This window comes from Corvus kubaryi, unplaced genomic scaffold (assembly GCF_017639235.1).
Source record: "Corvus kubaryi isolate FWS band 111438036 unplaced genomic scaffold, C.kubaryi_AGA036_p1.0 133, whole genome shotgun sequence".
Lineage (NCBI taxonomy): Eukaryota > Metazoa > Chordata > Aves > Passeriformes > Corvidae > Corvus > Corvus kubaryi.
The window spans coordinates 10,752,869-10,776,038 of record NW_024580667.1 but is presented as its reverse complement, the minus strand read 5'-3'; the positions used below and the strand labels follow the sequence as shown (position 1 = coordinate 10,776,038).

The 23,170-nt window shown below is 40.7% G+C and overlaps 1 long non-coding RNA gene across 1 annotated transcript in view; it reads right to left on the bottom strand.

Annotated features, from left to right (window-relative positions):
- LOC121668436 overlaps nucleotides 1–23,170 on the bottom strand; it is a 203,741-nt gene that overhangs the window by 21,664 nt on the left and 158,907 nt on the right. The window contains exon 14 of the long non-coding RNA XR_006017377.1: nucleotides 13,328–13,407. This is a non-coding gene — a long non-coding RNA (uncharacterized LOC121668436). The remainder of the gene's footprint in view (nucleotides 1–13,327; nucleotides 13,408–23,170) is intronic.

Here is a 23,170-nt window from a genome sequence, read left to right as displayed (position 1 = left end):
TTGCAGGTGTAAAGACGAAATTTTCCAAATTCACATAATTTTACTGTCTTCAGAATTTGTCATGCTGATTTAATTTTCTTGCGGAAACACAAAGCAATACAGAAACATATAATTTCCAAAGAAAAGAAAATATTTTTTTTCTTTTTCCTCTTAATTTTCTCTTACATAATTTATTTCCTCTCTCCTTGTCCTACACCTGCAAAACTAGGCTTTCTAAGGAATGTCCTAATCTTGCATGTTGTAGCATAGCAATGCTTTCCTTTTGGCTGGAGCTTAGAGAAGTGATGCCAAAATAAAAGAAAAAAGAAAGAAATATGGAATTACCCATGTATTGGATTTATCTCAAAGGGGAGAACAAGAGACATTACACTTAAGAAAATCCAGGTGTATGGAACAAGCATATACTGCCTTAATTGAAACCCAGAAACATTTTAATTGCTCGGAAATGCTAATAAGCAAAACCACTGGTTTGTTAAGTGAACATTTTACTAAATCACAGGCATTTAATTTCCTCTCATGCATTTCAATAGCCTGCATTGCCTGAAAATAAAGCACTAAAAGAAATGTGAAGATTCTGTTTACCAAAAAAAGATTTGTTGTGACAATTAGAGTTTCTTCAAAATAATATTTTAAAATATCATCCATCAGCTAAGCTCAGAGAAAGCACATAATATGACACTAATTTGCTTCTGTCTTGAAATAGAGGGCAGATTTCAGTGAAGTGTCTTGAGTAACCTTAGCAAGGGAATTGAAAGGTGCTCCTTGTATGACTAAGGAGATGGAAAGTTCTGGCACTTTGGAAATCCCAGCAATGCAATATCCTTATATTTCTAATCAGAACAACTTCATTAGTGCATTTTTTAAAGAACTGTAAGTGATTAACCGATAATTAACCAGTGGAATTGATTTTGATTTCAGACCATCAGCCCACACATTGTTAAGGCCATTTGACTTACTGACAGATAACTTCTCTGCAATTCAGAAAAGACTTCTGGAACAGAATTAAGACATTTTGCCTAGAATTACTCTGGAAGATTTATATTAGTTGTCCATGTTTGATACGACCTCCATTTTATTGCTCTGACTGGACAACTGGAATATTTCTGGTCTTTGTACTAAAACATCAGAGTGGCCCTTGAAGTAAACTCAATTCCCAGTCGGCCTATGAATTTTCTCAGGACAAATCATTCATGCTGAAGGACAACCTCATTTCTAATCTTTCTTTCCTACTGAAAAAGATGTGGCAGTAACCCTCCCCCATGCAGCCAGTCAGCCTTGGGAGCTATTCAGACACTGCAGTGAGACACCCCCATGTCATCAAGGCTAAGCATTCAGTATTCAGATAATGGGACTTTTCAATGAGTTCAGTGCAGGTGTGAGTTGGCATTCACTGTTTGCTAACCAGTCTTCCCTCTCTCTGCCCACAAAACCATGATTGCACTGGCCCTGCTTTATTAAGAAAATTGGGTTAATAATGTATGGGGAAATGTATGCCCCAAGAATATTGGTACAGACAACACGAACACTGACAGCTTAAAGGGACAAGCTTCTGAGGAACCAGCAGCTGTGTTTGGGCTGGGACTGGAGGTCCACAGAAATGAATGGACCGAATGACTTCAAAAAAAGCACATTTTTCATCTCAGTGGTCACATTCAGTGCTTCAATGAATTTTCTAAATTCATTGAAGATACAGAAACTGTTACACATTATTCCTCTATAAAAGGAAGTGCAGCTCTTAATCTTTTTACAAACCTAATACAAGTAAGAACTTTGGTGAAGCTATACCAACTGGAAAAAAACCCAATGAGGATTGCTTTAGCAGAAAATGGGTGATAAATATAGCCTTGTGAACTGTGTAAGCCAACCCAGTAAAAGTGTTACTGTGCAGAAGACTGGTAAAAATCTAGCAAAAGCATAGGACAAATAAATGGGAAACAGTACAGACATCTCAATTGTGCAAGGCTTACAGCACAGTATATACAGCTTATAACTTCTATTTCAGTAATATAAAAATATATTTAATCAAAGCTACAGAGAACTGTTTTATGAAGGAATTCTGTGTTTCTTTCAGTGCTACTCTTCAGCTGAGTACTTTGCTTCCATAGGTCACTTCCACACACAAGAAGCAATTGCTTTTTTTACAACACTTACCCAAATTATTTTCCATGCCTTATAATACTAAAAAAAAAATCAGCTTCCCTCTTCTAGATTTACAGAAGGTTTTTTGCATCTCCTGAATAGAAATTGATTTCATCCATGATGACAGGCTGCTTCAAGGACACTGACACATGTGACATCCACAGAGTCCATCCCCATTTCCTGGGAAGGCTGGCATAATTTCCTCAGTCATCCTCATTTTCACTTTACCATTTCCCCATGTTTTCTCACAAATGGGGGTATCTCAAACACCTTGCTGAAGGACAAATCAGATAGATCTAGATTTATCTTAATTTTCTGTAAACAGTCATTCCCACCCACTGTGTTTGCTGTTCTGCTGGATGATGTCATCTCACAGCAGGCCCCAAAGTGCTTCAGTTCCACTAGAAGTTCAGTCATGCACAGGATCTGGGGATAAAATACTTGCTGAAATCTCTCTTACTCTTTCAAAACAAAAAACCAAAATAAAACAAAACAACAACAAAAAACCCAAAACACACAAACCCACAAGAAAGAACCACAGTGCCTGACCATCTACTTGCACAGCCCTGCCATCAGCTACTTTAAGGCAGTGTCATTCACCTGAGATAACTCCAGATCCATCAGGCAAATTTCACTGCCCAAATATTTCTCTGCATGATTCTGAATATTTCATCCACATTATAAACGAAACTCTTTCTTTTACTATTGACCTTTGTAATTTGACTTCTGTTCACTGCAAGTTCAAAACTGCTTCTTAGTTCAGGTAGGGAATTGCTTTTTCAAAGCAACACCCTGAGGCACACCAAAGTAACAAGGAAATTCAGCTGGCACGCTGCTCTCTCCACTCCTTGCTTGCCAACAGGAGTCAACAAAGGGCTGCTGCCAGCAGCACTTTAGGGGCTGCCTGGGATGAGCCACTTCCAGCAGCAATGTCCGAATTTATGGCAGTGCTGGTGCCTGTGGACTGCAAAGTTTTTCTGTACATCCTCAAGCACCCAGAGTTTTGTCCTACCCCTGGCAGTGTTCCAGGACAGACTAGATGTGGCTTTGAGCAACCTGGTCCAGTGGAAGGTGTCCCTGCACATGGCAGAAGGGTTGGAACTACATGGCCTTTGGAGTGCTCTCCACCCCAAAACACTCTATGGTTCTATGATCACCTAAGGCTGTAGGTCCATCTGACATTCTCAGAGACTTGTGTTGCTCTTCTTTCCATGGGTGACCCAACTCACCAAGGAGCCCACACTTCCAAAGCATAAAGGCAGCAGGCTCTTGTACTTGGCAAAGCAGGAATAATTTTGCTCACCCAGCCTGACAGACAGTGCCATGAACCTGCCTGGAGAATCCTTTCATCATGTCTGGCCCACAAGATAAAACAGGTGAGAAATTTTCTAAGAGATTATTGTCACATAAAGAATATATTCTTGGGCCAACAAGTCATGAAAATTAAATCACAGAAGTTTTATTAATTCTCATTCTGTCTAAAAAAAAATCAAAAATCCAAACAGACATTAAAAACCACAGGAAAAAAAGAGTAAAGTTCTTATAAAAATAATTAAATAAATATAAAAGATTATAGTTGTGCTTAGCAAACACCCAAACACTGAGGAGCAGGTATATTTTACATACTGACCAGGAATCCTACCTCTGTTTAGGGTCCAGAGAGGATTTAACTTTGCACTGCTGATGAAAGGGTGAAAGAATCTGAGGATAAAATGAACATATATAAAGTGGGAAATGAGATTTATGTGTGAAAGTCAAATCCAGAGTCTTGCCCTTTCAAGCAAATTGCATTTGTGTAAAAAAAAATACATCTCAATCTTTAGTTCACACAGAATTCAGTAGGTTTCTACACACAGATATGGGGACCTGCTTACACAAACTCCTGTGAGGAACATGAACACAGAATAATAAGAATAATAGATTTCTATTCTTAGTATGGAATCACTAATAATGAAGTAAATCAGTGCAGTGCAATTTCTCTTTCAAATACAATTCAGTGGTGTCAACAAACACCATTCCAAACTCATAATGATTTTTTCTGCCCAAGGCTGCGTGGGAGAGACAACATCTATTTTCATTCCATGTACAGTTCTTAAAAACAACATTGTAATTGAATGATTCAGAAATGCTGAGTCTGGGAGGAGTTCTTTTTCCCAGTGCTTCAGAATAATGTTTCAAAATCCCAGAAAAAGTCCCCATAAAAATGTAGGGGTCCCATTATACATGGCATCAGTAAAAGTCTATGGTCTAACAGTCTTCATGCTCTTCAACAGGAGATGTCTTAGTTTATTTGCCCTGGAAGTTGTCTCTGCCTCCAGTAGACTCTCCTCCTCTGGCACATGGTTCCCAGGTAGCATTAAAGCAGAAAGCATCAGGAAACTACATCTACTGCTTCCCCATCCTCTGCTTAGCCTCCCAACACCATGCAAGCAGCTATTCACATTCCTTGCTGTTCCTCTGGTCTCTCCTGTTAGGATGTGTCATAAGGATGTGCAGGTGTAGATCCTTGACTTCCCCAGGGAAGCCTTGGAACCTCCTTGGGAGCTTCCAGCGCTGGTCATCAGGCTCTCACAAAGATCCTCACAGTACACCTCTTGGGAAAGGCCAGCTAGTACTAAAAAAGAGCCCAATAGACAACTTCTTTCAACAGCTTTTGAAGGTATCTGACTTTCTTACTGGCTTTTTTCCCTTCTGTCTTTATTAACTTCACCTTCTAATTAGGTCCCATGAAGATACATCTCCTCATTTAACTTAAAAGGTTCATTGACCCTCTGGCGTACTGCTGTAACCCAGTAACCTGTGAGTACAGTAATTAGGACATTATAAAACACTGAGTTGATCTGCACACTTCACATTCAGAGGAAGAGACGTGTGCTGTGTTGCAAAGAGAGCTGGCTGAAGCAAGGGAAGCCCAAGTGAAGCAAAAATTAATATTTTAAGAAAGAAAGTTGGGATTATTCATGGGAAGGAGAGATTGATTGGAGCAACAAACTTCAAGGAGAGTTGCTAAGGACAGCACTCAACTTGCTTCAAGAAAGCTCCAGGAGCAGTAAGCAGTAAAAAGAGAGCAAAAGGCAGGAGAGGGAAGGGCAGCAATCACTCATTGACTTTTGTAACACATTCCTACTGCAGCAGACTCACAGCAACAGAGCACATGATAAGAAACCAGCCAAGAGTCACCTCTCATCACATGCTGCTCCTGGTGTGACCTGTGAGATGAAGACGAACCCAAATTGTCTTCACTGCATTCTTACAAACAGTCATGTAACTGCACAAGGATATTTATCCAAATTCAAGAGGCACCATTTAATCGCCACGGAAATCGCAGCACCTTTCCTAAAGTGTTTTTCTTGTGAAGACAACTGGCTCATTCTATTCTTATTTCTATATAAAACTATTTCATTGTTTTTCAGCCAATAAAAGTAGAATGTGTCAAAATGCCTGACAGCACCAAACACCAAGAGACAGATGAAACTGCAGATACAAGCTGGTGCTATACATCACTGTGAGTATGAAGCAGGATTTCAAGCACTTGTTTCAGACATCCCTGAAAGTAATGGTTTATGAACCACATCCTGGGCTTTTTAATCATCACAGATATACTGCCTTCAACAGGAGTGCACTGCTAAATATATGTGTACTAATGCACAACATGATACTCTAAAACAAGTGTATCGAGCTTAGATCTATGTCAAAATAAAAAGCGGATTAAGCATGTACATGGAACTGTACTTGTCCCAATGAAAATTGCAGCTCATTAAATTGCTAGATTTAATGACAAGATTGTTAACATTAAAGAGATATCTGCAAAATCCTTTGGATCATCCTGGATTATCTCTTCAACTATTCCTCTTACATAATTTTTAATTTCCTTGGCATTAATCCTGTTATGGAGGAGGTTTTGAGCAAACACTTTAATTTTTGCAAATTGATTTCCATGATATCCCTTTTCCATTGTGCCCCTTCACCACTCAAGCTCTGCATAATATTATGTAATGGAGCCCACACATCACCCTTCCTCTTTTATAAAACAGTCACATCACACCATGTACTTTTACAGGCACCTCAGAAAAATGATTTGCTGGTTATAAAACCCACACACTATTCTTTTTTTTTCTATTTTTTTTCCCAAAGAGATCCTGATTTGCTTCTTCAACATCAATTATTTATCCCTGTAGCAGCCTGAAAAAATAGGCAATGTGAGTCATTCCTGTAAATCCTGAATAAGTGATGTTAACGATTACAGTTTACAAAACTGTTACTGCAGGAGACACCTCAAAGTTCATCAATGAAATAAAGTGCACCTTAAAGTCTAGCGCTGTTCCTATTAATCAAAGCTTTCCCACTTTATAGAAGCAGGCACACTTTGAGAGTGTGCCTGGGGAGCTCAGCTTGCTGTAATTCCATAAACATTTGTCTTCCCTGCAGAATCACGAAGCTGAAGGGAAACAATCAGGTATGATGTAACTTAGAGCAAAAACGCTGGGATGCAGTTCAGGGACTGAGGGACACACCTTCTACTTCACCAGATGTGCGCCTGTGAAACTGGGCCCTTAAAGCCCTGCATTTCATGTTTGGCCAGTAGAAAGAGGAAAGGCTGTGGTGATGCACAGACAAACTTCAATGCCAGTTCAAAAAAACCTTTCTCCCTGTTTTCGATTTTTAAAAAATTTTAATTCTCTGTTGTATTAGAAGATATAACACCACTGCATCCATAGTGCACCTAATGGTTTAAAAGGAAGGAGTTTCTGGAAGAAACAGCTATCCCAGTGTTACCTGGTATCTGACCATATTCTTTCTCTCAAATATCATCTTTATCAACCATGCTTTGTTTTCACATTAGAAGAAACTTTTCCTCTAGATGGTCAGCATGAGATCCAGGTAAGTGTGGGATGATATTTTTGGCATTTGCTTGTTTAAAACAGACTTTATGCCAATGATAAACAAGCCTCAATGGATACATTCCAGGCAAAGGCAAGACTCCAGGATTCCATCTCTCCAACAGGCTGCTACCCAGCCTTTCCACAATCAGCATAAGAACTCACAAATGTTCCCATTTCATTTCCATATTTTCCTTGTTGTGAACCAAAGAGGTTCACGGGAAGCTTTAGAAAAATCTTCCAAAAGAGATTATTCAATGAAAGACATATTCTCTGCTCAAACAGACCTGATCCCCAAACACTATGAAAAATTTTGCAAATAATTGGAACTATATGAGCCAACTCTCATCTAAGCTGTGAGAAAAGATAGGGAAGCACTTGCAAAGGACTAAGGGCATTTGGAAGCATGCCAGAGGGATTAAATGAGGAATAAAAATTTTGTGGGTCTTTGAAGGAGATGGCACAAAGAAGAAAAGAATGGAGAGGAGAAGACAGCATAAATAATGTTTCAAAGCTGGAAGTGTCATAATCTGGTCAAAAGGGAAAAAAAGATGGCTTTAGCAATCTGTGTGGTAAAGCTTGAAGGGAGATCAGAGAGTGTGTGTTATCACAGACAAGAAAGGATGTAAAGGGATCTGGAGGAGGAGATGTAAAATTGTTTCAGTCCAAGTTTTCTCACTGTAGAGCTCAAAACCTCAGTGTCCTAGCCTTACTTGAGAGCATCACTACAAAAATATAAGCAGTATTCATAACCATTTCTGCTCCTCCTTTTTCCCAATCCCACATTTCACAACTTAATAAGTCATCATGGTGGATGAAAAGACTTTGGCAATATTTAAGCTGTTGGTCTATTTACACGGCAGGTGCAACAAAAAAAGCTGCCCTTGAGTTTCCATTCTCCATTAGCCTTGCCAGCAAATGAATTTGTTACTAGTTTGGGAAAAAATCACATTTTATGTGGCTGTGGGTAGAGAAGGAGGAGAGGAGCAGGTAGCAACAACCTTTTCTCTCTCTTAGTGTGGGGCTCATTCCAGCTGCATTGTTTATACTTAGGCTTTGTTTCTAGGCATTTTCCCTTTAATCATATATCTCTATTAACACACACATATTATGAGAAGACAAAAAGGTTAGGTGTAAAAAGTCAGCTATCAACACCAAAATTTGGGCTGTCTTCAAAAATCAGTATCAGGGTATGTAGAATTGAAGCAGCATCCTACAGAGCCACCTTGGTATAAAATCTCCCTGGCTAAAAAGTAACCATGTGTCTCTATCCTATACAAACCAGCTACTGCCAGGGACAAGAAATGGGGTTGCATAGTGGCCATTCCAAGTGTTTTCTGGCAACAGAGAAATAAATGTATGCCCTTGTCCTCTGGTCCTCCGGGTGTAGGGTGTTCAGCATCCTCGGGTCTCAGGCACTCCCTCTCTCACCACTTTCCAGGTCTCTTATTTTGTCTTCTTCCTGCCCAGGCACCTCCCCCTGCTCTGCCCTGCTCCAATTCCCAGCCTGCTCTGGCTCGTGTTTCCACTGCTATACAATCCCATCGGGGTGCTGCTTCTTCACCTTCTGGCTCTCCCCCTGCTCCCCCACCCTGGTACCCCCATCCTGTGTTGTGCCACTTCTTTTTGGTTTCTCACTAAGACTTGCACACAAAAATCCCCTGGCCCACACTGGAAGTACCAGCTTCTCATTCCTGATCTATGTTTCTGACACCATCCCCACTCTTCCCTACCTTGTTCCTGACAATGTTAGATGCTCTTTTGACATTATACTTTCAGGACAAACAAATTTTTTTCCCCTTATTTTTATTCTTGGAAACTGGTCTCCCACTTCTGCTGAAATAGAGAAAAAGTCTTGAAAGGAAAGGCTACTTTTAAAGTCAGCTGTACTTGCACTGATGGCCTGCCCAGGAGATCCAATCCAGCCCCATGTTGTTCAGAAAATTCTGATATTGTTTAAGTGAGATCATCAGGAAAAATAATTAAACTTGAGCACACAAATTGAAATTCACCCAGCAAAAATAAGCTTCTCCATAGCCCTTCTAGTCAAGAGTAAACCATGTCCATGGACTCTGACCACAGATGAATGTGGTGATAGGTGATCCTTTTTTTTTAATAAAAAAGGGAAACATGAAATCTGTTTGTTCAGCATGTCCACAGTCCCACTTCTGGGAGCCAACACAGTCATACCAATATATCACTGTCACTGCTTGAAAAAAAGCCCCAGATTTATGGCAGGCAGAGAACCCTAAAATAAACATACCACAAACAGTTCTGGGACCAGTAGAAGAAGCAAAGCCTGATTTATTACAGATGAATTATAGCTGAATTTGCTAACAAACTAAGCTCTAACCAATCCTTTTCCCTTGGCTGAAACAGCCAAAACACCTATTTCACATATGACCTGCCTAGTGCAGTTGGAGATGTGCTCATGTTACTCTGTGCCTTACTGGTCCCACCTCCCTTTTTTTTCCTAGTCACTTTTCAACTTCAAACCTGTTAGAAAATTGTGTCTCTAAGTCCTCTATCTCCGTGCAAAATTCAGCAAAACAGCTTGAAAGTCACTGGAGAAATTATACATATATGTGTATTTTCTTCATACAGACATTAGTCGAAACAATGAATCTTAGATCTATGCAGGAAACTGATATTTTTTCATAATTTTCCAAGCACTGATACAATTTTTCCTTTAATAAAGGAAAGAAATATCCATTGATTCGGTAGATCATACAGGTCTGTAGATCATTTTTAGGTCATAGAAATATAAAATTCAAATTATAATATCAGTGACCTGCAATAACCAAGTGTGTTTACAGAGGAGTGTGTCACACCCAGCCCTCGATGCCTCTGACTGCTGATCCATGTTCATGCAGCAAAGGCACACACACTGTGCTGTGGGGCACCTATGTCAGTAGCTTCTGGGTCAAGCCACTAAAGATCTTTCAGCTTGGCTTCCACGTTGTTTCTTAAATGTATTAGTGAGAATATCCAATATAAAAATAGCCTGGTATATTTGATGTGATTTCTCCATATTGTAGGAGGAATGTCCAAAATGATGCCACATTTCCATAGGTACAGCTTACACTATGGTGAACAAACAATTCCAAAAGTCAATGACAGTGAAGACAAAGACCTCCTAATGTGAAGTATCACCAACAAAAATTAGTTGGGAAATAAGCAAGGGGAAAATAAAGAACTGGTAAGACATGTGGAATAACCCCAAATCTCTGAATAACCTACAACAATTTACACACCCTTCAGAAATGCAAAGTTTTTTGAGTTAGTGTATTTATGTGGAACACATATTGCTATTCCACCAGCCCATGTGAATACAGATTTAAGCCCTAGGAAGAGTATGTTTTTTCAGGGCACTCACTGATACCTTTTTGAATACCTGTTCTGCGTATCCTATCCTATCCTATCCTATCCTATCCTACCAGACCCTATTCTTCTTACACTGCACATATCATTGCATCTTGTCAAAATCTTTCAGCTGAAGGTTACATAGTATTACTCAAAACTGTTACATACCACTTTCAAAGTTTTTCAGCAATTGTTTTATTCTCTGGATGATCTTTTCCTAAAAATAATAATTAAAAAAAAATGCAAATTCATATTACACTGACTAATTTATATACTTTTTAAAAAATCCAGATAGTCTCACAAAATGCAAAGTGAATCTTTGCATTCCTGAAACTACAAGGGGATTTAATTAGACAGAAGGTAGCTCTTGGTGCTGGGGCTAGTAGAGTTAGCATCCCTACAGCCATTCCCATGGCTAGAAAATGCCAGCTGGTAGCTTTTGGTGATTTTTGTAGATCAGACACCAACAAATAATTTTTAACCTTTTGATTGCCCTTTTGCAACTAACCACTGTGCCTTGAGTGCCCTTTTTCTTGATTTCAAGAAGTTCTAGGTGTAAGCTGCACATCTAAAAGTGTCTGTGGTCCTAAGCTCTAGTGACTGTAGGTTAAACACTGGAATTGTTTCGGGTTTTTTTATGAAAGGTATCTGAAAGCTGCCCCTTCCAGAATCAAAATGGCATCGGGTACTTTTACTCTGAAGTGACTGTTGGGGACAAAGGCCATCCACCTAAACGTCAATATTTGCTGTTGTTTTCGAGTATCACAGCTGTATAGCTCCTGAACCAACTGTATTTGACCTGCAAGTCCTAATGATGCACAGCATAACGTGGTGTGACCTTGTAGAGTAGACTTCAGGGTTCCAGCATTACAATAATGACACAAAAAGATGGCTATGAAACTAAATAAAGTGCTCAAAGTTAAAATTTCTCTTTTAAGATCAATGAAAAGATTTTATTTGAAGAAGTTATGGCCCATTTCTGTTAATAATGAGGCTGCTGCCAGACAACCTAAGAGATATGTCCCCCCAGGCCATGGTACAGAACTAAAACCAAGTGAAAGAGACTACAATATATTAATTAATCAGTGGACTTCCAGATTCTCATTAGCAGTCTCCACTGAAGTTTCAGTAATTCCTAAGCATTCCATAACAAAATAGAACCCACTTCAGGGATTCAAGCAGCAACAGATTAATCCAGCAAACTTCTGAACCTAGTGTGGGGATTGAGTTCTAATCCTAAATCTAAGGAGGATTAAGGAGGAAAATTCCATAAACATAGAAAGGTCAAGACAAAACCAAACAGCCAAAAAACAGTGAGGTAAGGCAAGGCAAATTTTTTATCACAGGTTCTCACAAAAACTACAGGAGTTGGATTGCCTGATGCCATTAAGAGATTTTTCAAGGGAACGCGAATACTACCATCTACAAATTAGTCTTTTCAGATGAACTTCCCTGAAAGGTTTGGGGTTTTTTTTTGGGGGGGGGGGGGGGGGGGTGGGGGGGGGGGTTTTTTGTTGTTGTCGTTTGGTTGATTTTTTTTTTTTTTTTACATTTTGACTTAATACATATAAATTAAAGGGTTTAATTAGTGAAAAATCAAAAACTTTAAATTTGCTGAGACATTCTGAAGGCTCCATGTCTCTAGTCAGATGCCAGGAAGCCTGGGTTTCAATTACTTTGCATCTTGTGGTGAACAAAGATTTCTGTTGAGTTGTGTCAAGGCTGAAGTGTGAACTTATTAGACATGTTACCACTTATTAGAGACAAGAAGATCTATGAGTGGAGGAGTGGACAAGAACAGGAGGATTTGGCTAAGATCAAATCCTTTGATATGTGCTTTCTATGGCATAGTGCTGCTTAGTCATGAGGAAGTGATTCAGGTCAAGGAGTCCTTTTTTGGAGCTAGATAAATACAGTTTTCTAAGAAATTTTACAGAACATTCAACTCCTGTACATTTTCCTTAAGTGTCCTGTGTTTCTGGACAAAAACAACCCCAAAAACCAGAAAAACACTTTTCTTTTCCCAAGAGTTCCACTTTTCATCTTCAGCATGGTGTTACAAGTTCATGAGGATAAAAAAAGACAGCAAAAGGCAAGGCAAAGCAGTAAGTCAGTCCAGCTTATTCTAATAAACAGTGTTACTGTTTCAGTCACCATCTAGCTAAATGGTGCCCCACTTCAAATATTAGCATTATAAGTTCCCAGGGGAAAAAAACTAATTCTATAATTTTTAACATTAAAAAAGAAAAAATCTACTCAATACAAGTAAGAATGCAATACTCTGGGAACTTTGAATTAAGTTTGCCATAAATTAGAGGGCTATAGAAAAACGTATTTTAGGAAAGGCTGAGTTTCTCCTTAGCAAAAGTTACAGTCTTTTTTTTCTTTTCTAAATTAAGTCAGGATAACTCTAGAAGTGCTCTTCATCAGTTACTCTACTGATAAAATGCTGTCTATGCAAGGCAGTGAAGAGCTAAGGAAATCACAAAGGTCTCAAAGAGTCATAAAGAAAAAAGCCAGGGACTGTATTGGAGTGGTCCTTCACCCACACAATTTAAGTTTGCACATTACTTTTCGGTATCTCAGTCTCGGTGGCAGGGACTTATTCAATGCATGGAAGTATGAAGATGAACAATGGCTTTTTTCACCTTACCAGAAATCAGCTCCACAACTGCAGTGAGCAGATATTCTGCACAATGCAATGACAGCAAGGGAGGATTGAGTTCTAAGTTTAATTCTGCTGGCAACAAAGAAGTTGCAAAACTTTCTACAGAAAGTGAGGAATTTCTCAGCATGCATGAAACAGGGTTATGCCAGCTTATATTCGATCTCTATTCTTATTTTTGCCCGTATTTGAAAAGCTTTTGTTAATGATTCTGCTTTAAGTCAGAAAATCAAGCTAGGAACAGTATAGAGAAATCTAATAGATTATCTGGGCTACCTACCTGAAATGGATCATTATTGTATTATTGCATAATATACTCTTCAAAGAGATGGTGTCTTAAGCAATAATCAATGTCTGAATCTGTGGAGCAAAAGGAAGAAAGTTTGCTGGATTAATAAATGTTCTTGACTGAGTAATTCAACAGAACAAAATATAGAAAGCAAAAAGATCTTAGTATTGTGCTAACAAGTTCACAAAAATGCAGGGAGGGTAACATCTGTGAGCCATATAAAGTAGGAGGCAGAGAAATAACAAATGAGACAGATGCTGTCAGAGATGGAAAGACTCACCTGCAGGATAAATGATTCCATCTAACCAACTCTAGCTCAGGGACCTACAGCTCTCCCATGGGCTCTGAATTTTTTTAGCTGGTTTAGAATTTTCCATTTTTTTCTGGGGTTGCAGTACTGCGAACATACTATAACTCATTTATATTCAGGATAATTTGATTTGGTTTTTTGTTAAATTTGTTTTGTGTCAAATGAAAACCCCAGGGATATTAGCTGCATTAATACACGCAATTACTAGCTTTTTTTTACCAGCTGAATGTCATTTTGCCAACTTGGTAAAGATCAGTAAGGCTACAATAAAAAGAAATCATGATTTTCAGACACATCTGTTAACTCTGGGGGCTCTCCCACCTTCCTCAGTACAGATGATGAACTACAAGCAAATGGAGCTCATTGGTTTCTTCCTGGTAATCCCATTGCACAAACTTATTTTACATCACTTTTGGGATGAGAGACAGTCAAATGCACAAGCAAATACTTCCATAAATTTGGCATTCCTATGATGAGAAATGTTTAGAAGTTCAAGGTAATTCAACATTGGAAATATAAAGAAGAATGTGTAGCTAAGTTTGGGCCATTGTATTCTGAATACTAATTTACAGGTATTTTGTATTAAGAGGAGGTAATCCACATTTTTTTTAGTTTTTCTTTTCTCAGTGAAATCTCTGTGAAAATCCAGAAGATTCCTCCCACAGTGACTTTGAACCACAAGTATGCTGACCTTTAAAAATCAACACCACTTTGTGGTTCCGTTCTTATCTTTCCTCTCACTGACAACTATGATAAAATTGTTGGCAGACTGTCAATATCTCAGACCACTTCCAGTGAGTCACTGACTGTTCAGATACCTCATTATTCACAGTCCAGTTTCCTCCTCAAGCCTCAAGGCACCATTGGTGTGGGAAGTACAAGGTGTTAGTTGTGATTCTGGATCTGGCACCTTAACAGTAAAGCTATCCTGCCTCGAGCCCTGAGGCAAGAGCAGCTATATATCCAAGTGGCATTGAGTTTCACAGCTGCCATAGTGGGGTTTTGGCACATAAAATGCCTGTGCTGCTTTGGGGTCCCATACTCAGGAAGGCTTTGCAGAGGATATTATTATATTAGTTGCACCCAAAGAGCAACAGAACAGAGAGGAATAGACAAACATTCTGTGTTGCAGTCCCCACGACGAAGCCACATCCTTTCCCCCAGCTGTGGCAATGCTGCTGCAGGAGTCCCACCAGGAGGAGCATAAGGAACAGGAAAGGTGAAGATAGCAGTGAAACAGAGCAGGACTGCAGGAACCCAGGAGGTGCTGGACTGTACAGGCTGGGGATGAGGGAACGAAACAGGCTTGGCAGGCTGTGTCTGGGATGAGCAAGGGGAAGATGAGAATATGGGGATTTGTTTGGTGAGATGTTAGGCACGTGGTCACACTTACAGCTCTGGTTTGGTTAGAGAAAAGAGGTGACAGAATGATATTTTTTCAATATCAGCAAGAAGCTAGGTCTTGAGGCAATGTAAGTCAAAATATAAATGTAGCTGCTGACCATGACACCTTAACACAGATTCTCACCTCTCTTCTTAACCTCTCTAGCTAGTATTATGTCCCACTTCTGCTCCAGTCATGGCATTTTGTTACAATGAACTTTGTAGCTTCTTTGGCTTCCTATGGAGATCTAGTAATCTGGTTGGGGTTTTTTATTTTTTTATTTCCCCAATAATCAAATCAAGACCAGCAGCAGGTACTTTTGTACAGCTGACTAAAAAGACTCCCCATGTTTTTGCTTTTGACATGTATAAATGAATGTAATCAGTTATCACCATTGAAAGGGACTACAGTGAGCATTCACTAGGAAAAAACAAGCAAAAATCTTGTTGAAAATCCACCCTGGTGATTTTTGCATCACATATTTGTGTCCTTATAGTATTTGAATTATATTTCTTTTTGTGATATTTTATAGAGGCATATTATAATCACACATAATTAGCTGAGTAAGAAAATAAACACTGGCTTCCTAAAGAAATACAATAGATTTTTCAGATCTTTGTTTCAAAGCACAGTAAGAGGTGTCAAAGCCCTCACACTTGAAAGTTTCTGGCCCAAGTCCAACCACTGCAGCTCAGGGCCATGCGAAATCATCTGCTGAGGTCAGAAAAAGCAGACCCCTGCTTGTGTGACACTGCCTGAAAAAGTAAACCCTGCTTCTCATCACAGAGCTGCTTCCAGGTCTGTTTGGGTTCCTGGTGCTTTCAGTCCCTCAGTCAGAGGTTCTTTGGTGTCTTCTCTGTCTGCAATCCTCATATACCCCTTCAGACTGAGAGAGATAAATACACGGATGGGGCACTCTTTAAAGCAGTATGATCAAGAGTGTCTTTCTAATGGCTTCAAGTGGACTTTGGAGTAGGCCTTGGTGCTAGTGCCTATTATCTGAGCAGAACAAAGCTTCATGGAACTGGAGCCTAGCCATATAAAAATTGTGAGCCATCCTAGGAGCTGGCTACTATATTAACTCCACAGATTAGAAGGTCTATTCCTTTTTGTTTTTCAGGGGTAGGAATCAAAGCTCTGTGGCATATTAAACATTGTCCATTAAGTATGATATGACAGAAAACTACCACCTGGTTCTACCTAAACCTCTAAAAAATTGGGATCTTAAGCACAAAAAAGCCCTAAAATGCTGAAGCACATCCCTGTCTCAGGGGCACTCAACAACAGTACGGCGGAAGAGCTTAAAAATAGGGCCCACCTGTTTAAATCAGAGATGGCTGAAGACAGGTAGAGACAAGTAAAAGACTTCGTAATTAAACTGCAATGTAAGAAAAAAATCATCCAGAGCCGTTATGTTCCTGATTAACAATCAGTTCCTGGGCTGCTTGAGGAAGCCACTGATAAGCCATGGCTGGACTTTTGACCACCCTGAGCTATGTGACTCATGTGGTTGCCTCCACCATTCCATTTCCCCTAACACCCCACACTGCTGCTTCTGATTCCTGTGATGCATAGGGGATGTCTAAACTCAGCTCTGGGGGTGTCTCTTCTGTAGTGTGCACCTCCCTCAGCCTTTGTGAGCTGAAGCTGTAACACATCAGAGTTGCTGGCAAAGCCTCTGCATGGCTGTTTCACCAATGGCAGATGGTGACAGTAGAGCAATGTGGGAGAAAGAATGGATAGAAAAGCTTCAGCTTGAGTTGGTTGTCTTGTGTGACACAACTGCAGTTACCTTCTTTCAAGATTACTAGGCACAATACTTTTTTTCTTTAAGTGTCTCACCTGAGGCTCTTTTCCTTGTTCCTCTAGCAAATTTGAGACTATTTATGTTTCTATTAATCTTCTACTAAGACATTTTTCATCTTTCATTCTATGATCTCACATTCTCTTTTCTTTGATAAAACAGCTCTTCTGTTAAGGCACTTCTCTATCACATTTGGATATAACAGGCTTTGAAACAAATTAGTCCTTGATTAGTCCCTGCCTGTTTCCCCTCTCTCTCTGCCTTTCCTTAAACTTATCACAAAATTTCAGTGAAAAAACACATTTCCACTTAAAACTTGAATTCTTGAGATTAAAACATGTGCAGTGAAACTCACTACTTTTTATCTGAAATGGTGTAGACAGCAGGTAGCATTTAGTGTATTCCCTTTTTCTCAAAATTGCTGTCTGTATTTTTTTATGCTGTTGTTCTGTACCTTTGCCATATCTGTATTGAAGAATACATTAGAAAAAGAGCATAAAGGAGGATAAAATGGATTTTTTGCCTCTCTGGTGTCATTTTTTTCGCCATTGGTTTCTGTGAAACGATCAAAGCCATCTACCAAGTTTGCAGGAAAAGGTTTAAAATGTGTTTGTCCTCTGGTTTCCTGCTGCTCTGCCTGAGCCTCTTTTCCCCTTTGCCATTTACAGCATTGGTAGCTTCGTTAGCAAGGGATTACAACAACCAAAACTGCCCTGATTCTCCAGGGAGTGTCCTCCCTCCTGTCTTCAATTACCTATTTAGCTACTGCTGTACATTCAAACCAGGCCCTTTTCCAGCTAGTTTGACCCAGTCAAACAAACAAGAGCAGCCCTAACCTGACAGTATATCCCCATTGAAAGGATCCCTGCTGGGTGAACACATCCTCACCTGACACAGAGCCTCCCCAGCCATGTCTTTGCTCACCCCATAGATTTGCAGGAACATGGATAAAGACCAGGATCAGGGAGACAACTGCAGCTCCTAGATTGGCCATTTATAACTAGTTCTAAGTCACCTCTTGGACCTAAGGGTTATGCACCTTAGCCAAAAGTGGTCTCCATGCCAGTCAAATTTAAGCAGAAGAAACAGATAGTCCAGGTCTGAAAGCATGTGCACCTTGCTCTTCACACTTCCCTCTTCCTTCTCACCACCCAGGGACTGAAAGTTTTGTCACTGCTGACAGGCTCAGATTCTCACATCACACTTACCCCAAGGAATTGTAAAATGTCTGGCTTTTCTGCATAGAAACATGGATTCAGATGCACTCCCAAAATACTGAAGGGAAACATGCAAAGTTAAGATAGCTCAACAGAGAAACCATGAGAACAATCATTCTCAGCCAGTGAAAGAAGCTGACAAAGGATTCATCAGTGACCTCTAGAAATTCAGAAAATCAGTGGTAAAATATGTTCTGCCACCACAACATGTAGCTCTCCAGTGGATTCTAATGAAACCAAGATGATGCTGAAAATAGAAGGACCTCCCAACAGCTTGTTTAGCACCAAGGAGGTATCAGCTCCTTTGGGAATCTGAATAAGAAATACATAACTAGCTTATTGTATAAAGAATACAAGTACTGTCAAAGGTGGTATCATGTCTTCTGCAGGGACCTTCTACACAAATCCAGTGAATCACAGGAAATCTGCTCTACCCCAAAAAAAACTACTTCCCCTGTGTACAGCAAAGAAAATGTCATACTCTGTTAAAATCAGTTAGTTACTGGAAAAATTTTTAGCTGGGACCAAAAAAAAAAAAAAAAGAATGGGAAAGAAAGCTACTATCTACAGTCTTGGCATATTTAAATGTTTCTTGATTTTATAAACAAGGTTGCATTGATAGGTAAAATACCAGTGTCCATCCTGCGTGCCTTTGAAAACAGCCATCAAGGAAGATTAAAACTGACATTATTTCCAGTCTAAAAATAAGCTCTGAAAAGCACTGTACTGCATGTATCTCTCAGTCATGCTTTGTTCCTTTTGCTATGCTCTGGAACAAATGCGCTCTCAAACCAGCTGATAACACTGATCACCTTGCAGGGAGAGATAAAAGGAGTCTCTTCTGAGAGGACTGAGAACTCTTCTCTTGTCTGTCTTACCACTGGGAAAACACTTGCAGCACTGGACACTGATTTCTGAACCCAGGAGCATGAAGGTAGCACGGCTGCAATCACGACATGCTTCACCATGGGCAGAAAGTACAAACAAGCTCACATCCCCATTTCTGAAGAAAAATTGCAGCAATTCCCAAATCTAACTTTTTTCCTATTGGTACCTGTAAATTGACCAGATAGACCAGTTCTGCTTAACAAGTCTGGTCTTGACCAAAATATCGCTAAAATTAAGGGGCCTCTAGAACAACACTGCTTTAACCATACTGATGCTCTGATTTGCAAGAAGACAGGTGAAATCGTGAGCTTAATCCTCTCTATTTCAATGCAGAGTGCCCAACAGATAAACCTTCACTACCATCAAAAATTTCTCCATAGCAGGACAGCTGGCAGACAAATCTCCCAAATGGCTATTCAGACAGATTCAGAAAAAACAGAATTTAGGCAAATTCTGGACAGCCTTATGTGTCCTCCTCCCTCAACCTGCTGGCCACGCTTCTCTTGATGCAGCCCAGGACACAGTTGGCTTTCTGGGCTGCAAGTGCACATGGACAGCTCATGTTCAACCTCTCACCCACCAGCACCCCCAAGTCCTTCTGGGCAGGGCTGCTCTCAATCTGTTCATACCCCAGCCTGGATGGCACTGGGGTTGCCCTGACCCAGGTGCAGCCTCTTGCACTTCATCTTGTTAAACCTCCTGAGATTCCCATGGTACCAGTTCTTGAGACTGGCCAAGTCCCAAGGCATCCTGTACTTCAGGTGTGTCAACCACACCCTTCAGCTTGGTGTTATCTGCAAACTTGCTGAGGGTGCACTTGATCCCTTAATCTATGTCATTAATGAAGATATTAAATGACACTGGTGGCAGTAAGGACCCCTGAGGGGCACCACTTGTCCATTGGCTGAGCTGTTGACCACGACCCTCTGGATGTGATGATCCAACCACTTTCTTCTGCACCAAAGAGTCCATGCACTGAGTCCAGCTGTCACCAATTTAGAGGGAAGGATGTTGTAAGGGACTGTGTCAAAGGCTTTGCAGAAGTCCAGATAAAAGACATCTGTATCCCTTCCCTTGTTTACTGATGTGGTCACTCCATTATAGAAGGCCGCTGGGCTGGTCAGGCAGGACTTGCCCTTGGTGAAGCCCAGTTCACCTCCCTGTTCTTCACATGCCCTAGCATGGCTTCAGGGAGGATCTGTTCCATGATCTCCCCAGGCACAGAGGTGACACTGACAGGTCAGTAGCTCCCAGGGTCCTCTTTTTGACCCTTTTTGAAGACAGCTACAGGGTTTCACTTTTTCCAGTCACCAGGGACTTCACCTGCATGCCATGACTTTTCAAGTATCATGGAGAGTGAATTGGCAACTACATCAGTCAATTCCCTCAGGACTCTGGAATGCATCTTATCAGATCCCATAGACTTACATACATTCAGGTTCCTCTGTGGTCACAAACTTGATCTTTACTTACAGTGGGAGGGACTTCGCCCCCCCAGTCCCCACCCATCCTGCTTTCTGTCCACTCAAGGTGTGGGAGGAGAGGTTGCTATTGAAGACTGAGGCAAAAAGGTTGTTGAGTACCTCAGCCTTTTCCTCCTCCACTGTTAGCAGTTTACCAGCGTTGTTCATCAGGGCATTCATCTTCTCTGGTGTTTTCACCTTCTTCCTCTTCTGGTTAACACACCTGTAGAAGCCCTTCCTGATACTCTGAGTCCCTTGCCAAGTTGAGCTTCAGCTTCGCCTTGGCCTTCCTCACGCTATCCCTACACAACCAAACTTCATCTCCATACTCTTCCCTGGTCACCTGCCCTTGTTTCCACTGCCTGTGCATTTGCTTCTTTTCCTTTAGTTTGACCAGCAATTCCCTATTCAGCCATTCCAGTCTCTTGCCTTCCTTGCCTGACTTCTTGCTCCTGGGGATTGCCAGCTCTATTGCTATTTTCATAACTTTTTGCATAGGAAGAAAGGTCCTATGAATTATATATATTGCTGTGCTCCAGAGACCCCTACCAATTCAACCTACAAACCTCAGTGCACTCCATATTTGCATCTTCTGAAAGACTTTCTGAGCACAGTGCTGGGCATTTGCAGTATTTTATGGCCACTTACAAGACCATCAGATACCAGAGTCTTGTTGGGCTGAAAGAGAAGCAAAACCTCCAATTTGCTGAAGGCCAGGACTGCTATGCTGACTTAAGTGTGTGTGCCGATTTGGGGAAACTTGGAAATATATCCTCTGATAAAAGGCAGGTTACAACCAGCCCTCCCCCACCAGGTTCAGGAAAAAATGAATTTTCCTTGAAGGAAAGTGAAAGAGATAAAACTATTTATTTAACAAACACACAGGAAAAAGATAATGATGCTAAATAAGGAAACCTCTCGCTTTGCTGAGAGAAACCTGGGAAAATTTCAGAGTCCTTTTGCAGATCTCTCTCTCCCCTCCTTGGAGCTGTGACGGGGTGGTGGGCCCACCTCCAGGGCCAAGGACTCAGTGGAAAGTCCTCCCAATGTATTCTGATGTTGAAACAGTCCAGCAGAGAAAAAGGGAAAAAAACCCAAGTTAAGTCCCAGGAAAACAAAAGTTCAACTCTCCGTCTCCCTCCAGAGAAAAAGAAAGCCGAAAGCTGGCTAGAAAGCAATCAAGCAGGGTGCTTCCTCCCGCTCCTGCCACTGCTGAACACAGAGAGAGTTTTATCTGTGTCCTTGAAAACATGAAAACAAACTGCAAACTGCTTTGAAAAAGTACACTTTTCTCTCTCCCCTCTCAGGCTCAGTTTAAAGGCACAGAAAGGCACAAAATTAATTTCTGGGCATAGAACAGCGATATGGGATACACATCATAAAGACACCTCAAGACAGTGTGCTCCTCCTTGAAACATGTTGTGGTCAGACCCCAGTGAGCTGCCTTGTAGGGGTGACCTGCCTTGTAGGGGTGACCTGAGCTGGTGACTGTCCCCTCCAACTTGGAGATTGCACTGGAGGAAAGCTGGGGAATGGAGCAGACTCCTGCTTCACGTTGGTTGGTTGGACAAGCACTACAGCTTCCTCCTGTATGGCCTTGGCAACAGCAGTCCCATTCCTTTCCATGCTCCCAGAAGGTCAATGTCTATTCTGACCTTCTCAAACCTATTTTAGTTTTGCTTCTGACAATTCTACTGAGGCCACCTTTGGACAACAACCGTGGAGAGCAGTGAGTCAATAATTCTGCTGTGGTGGCTGTCCCTCAGTGCTGCTACAAACCCTTCTAAATCACACTGCTCAGAACATGTGGAAATTATGTGTGGTCTTCCAGGAAGCTTTTCATTTGCTATTCACTTCCAGCAGCAGGAAAGCCTTTCTCAGATTTCCATTTTAAACATCAAATCAAACTAAGTCTGAAGATTATTGTTTTCCTATGCAAAATGAATGAATAATTAATTGCCATGGGATTTCTCTGTGTAGTTCCCATCCCTGAGGAATTAGATGGAGTCCTTGAAATTGAAAACAATTAATGAACACAGGATGTGCAGTCTCTGCATGAATATTTTGGATTATTCCACATCATATTCTGCCAATAATCCCACTGTTGCTAAAGCACACATCCAAAGCTCACAAGTTATGGCATGTGTGATGACGATACACTTCCAACAATGCCCCAGATGTGATCACCATTAATTTCAATGGAACCCTGGCAACAATACACATCCAGCATGTATTACAGTGGCTGTAAGAGAGTCATTACGGTGGGATGCAAATATTTGAAATTAACAATGGACAAAATTTGGCAAGTGCTAATGGAACCATTAAAACATCTGAATAACAAGAGAAGTGTTTACTGTTCCCCACAATGGAAGGATTTAAAACTATTCAGACCCTGAAAATTAAGCTCTTCGTGTTGTTCAGGAAACGCAGCAGTGTTACCACCACTGGTAACCAGACTCTCCCAGCCACATTCTCACTGCCCATACAGGTGTCCCAAGATCATCACTGTTCACTGCCCTATCGATTTATAAAGGGTACCTCGGGATAAACCCAGTCTAAACCCAAGAAATAGAAAGGATAGGATTAGTTTACAGCTAACTATTATGGCTGCAACCCTGGCCTTGTTTGCTGCAGACTCCCCACTATTTTCTAGCACAGATTCCTTTGCAAAAGCCCTCAGTCTGGAAACAGTGTGTTTTAATATGGAAAATCTTTTTTGGCCTGTTTGTATCCTTGCTTTAACGTTAAAGGACATCCCTTTCTTATCA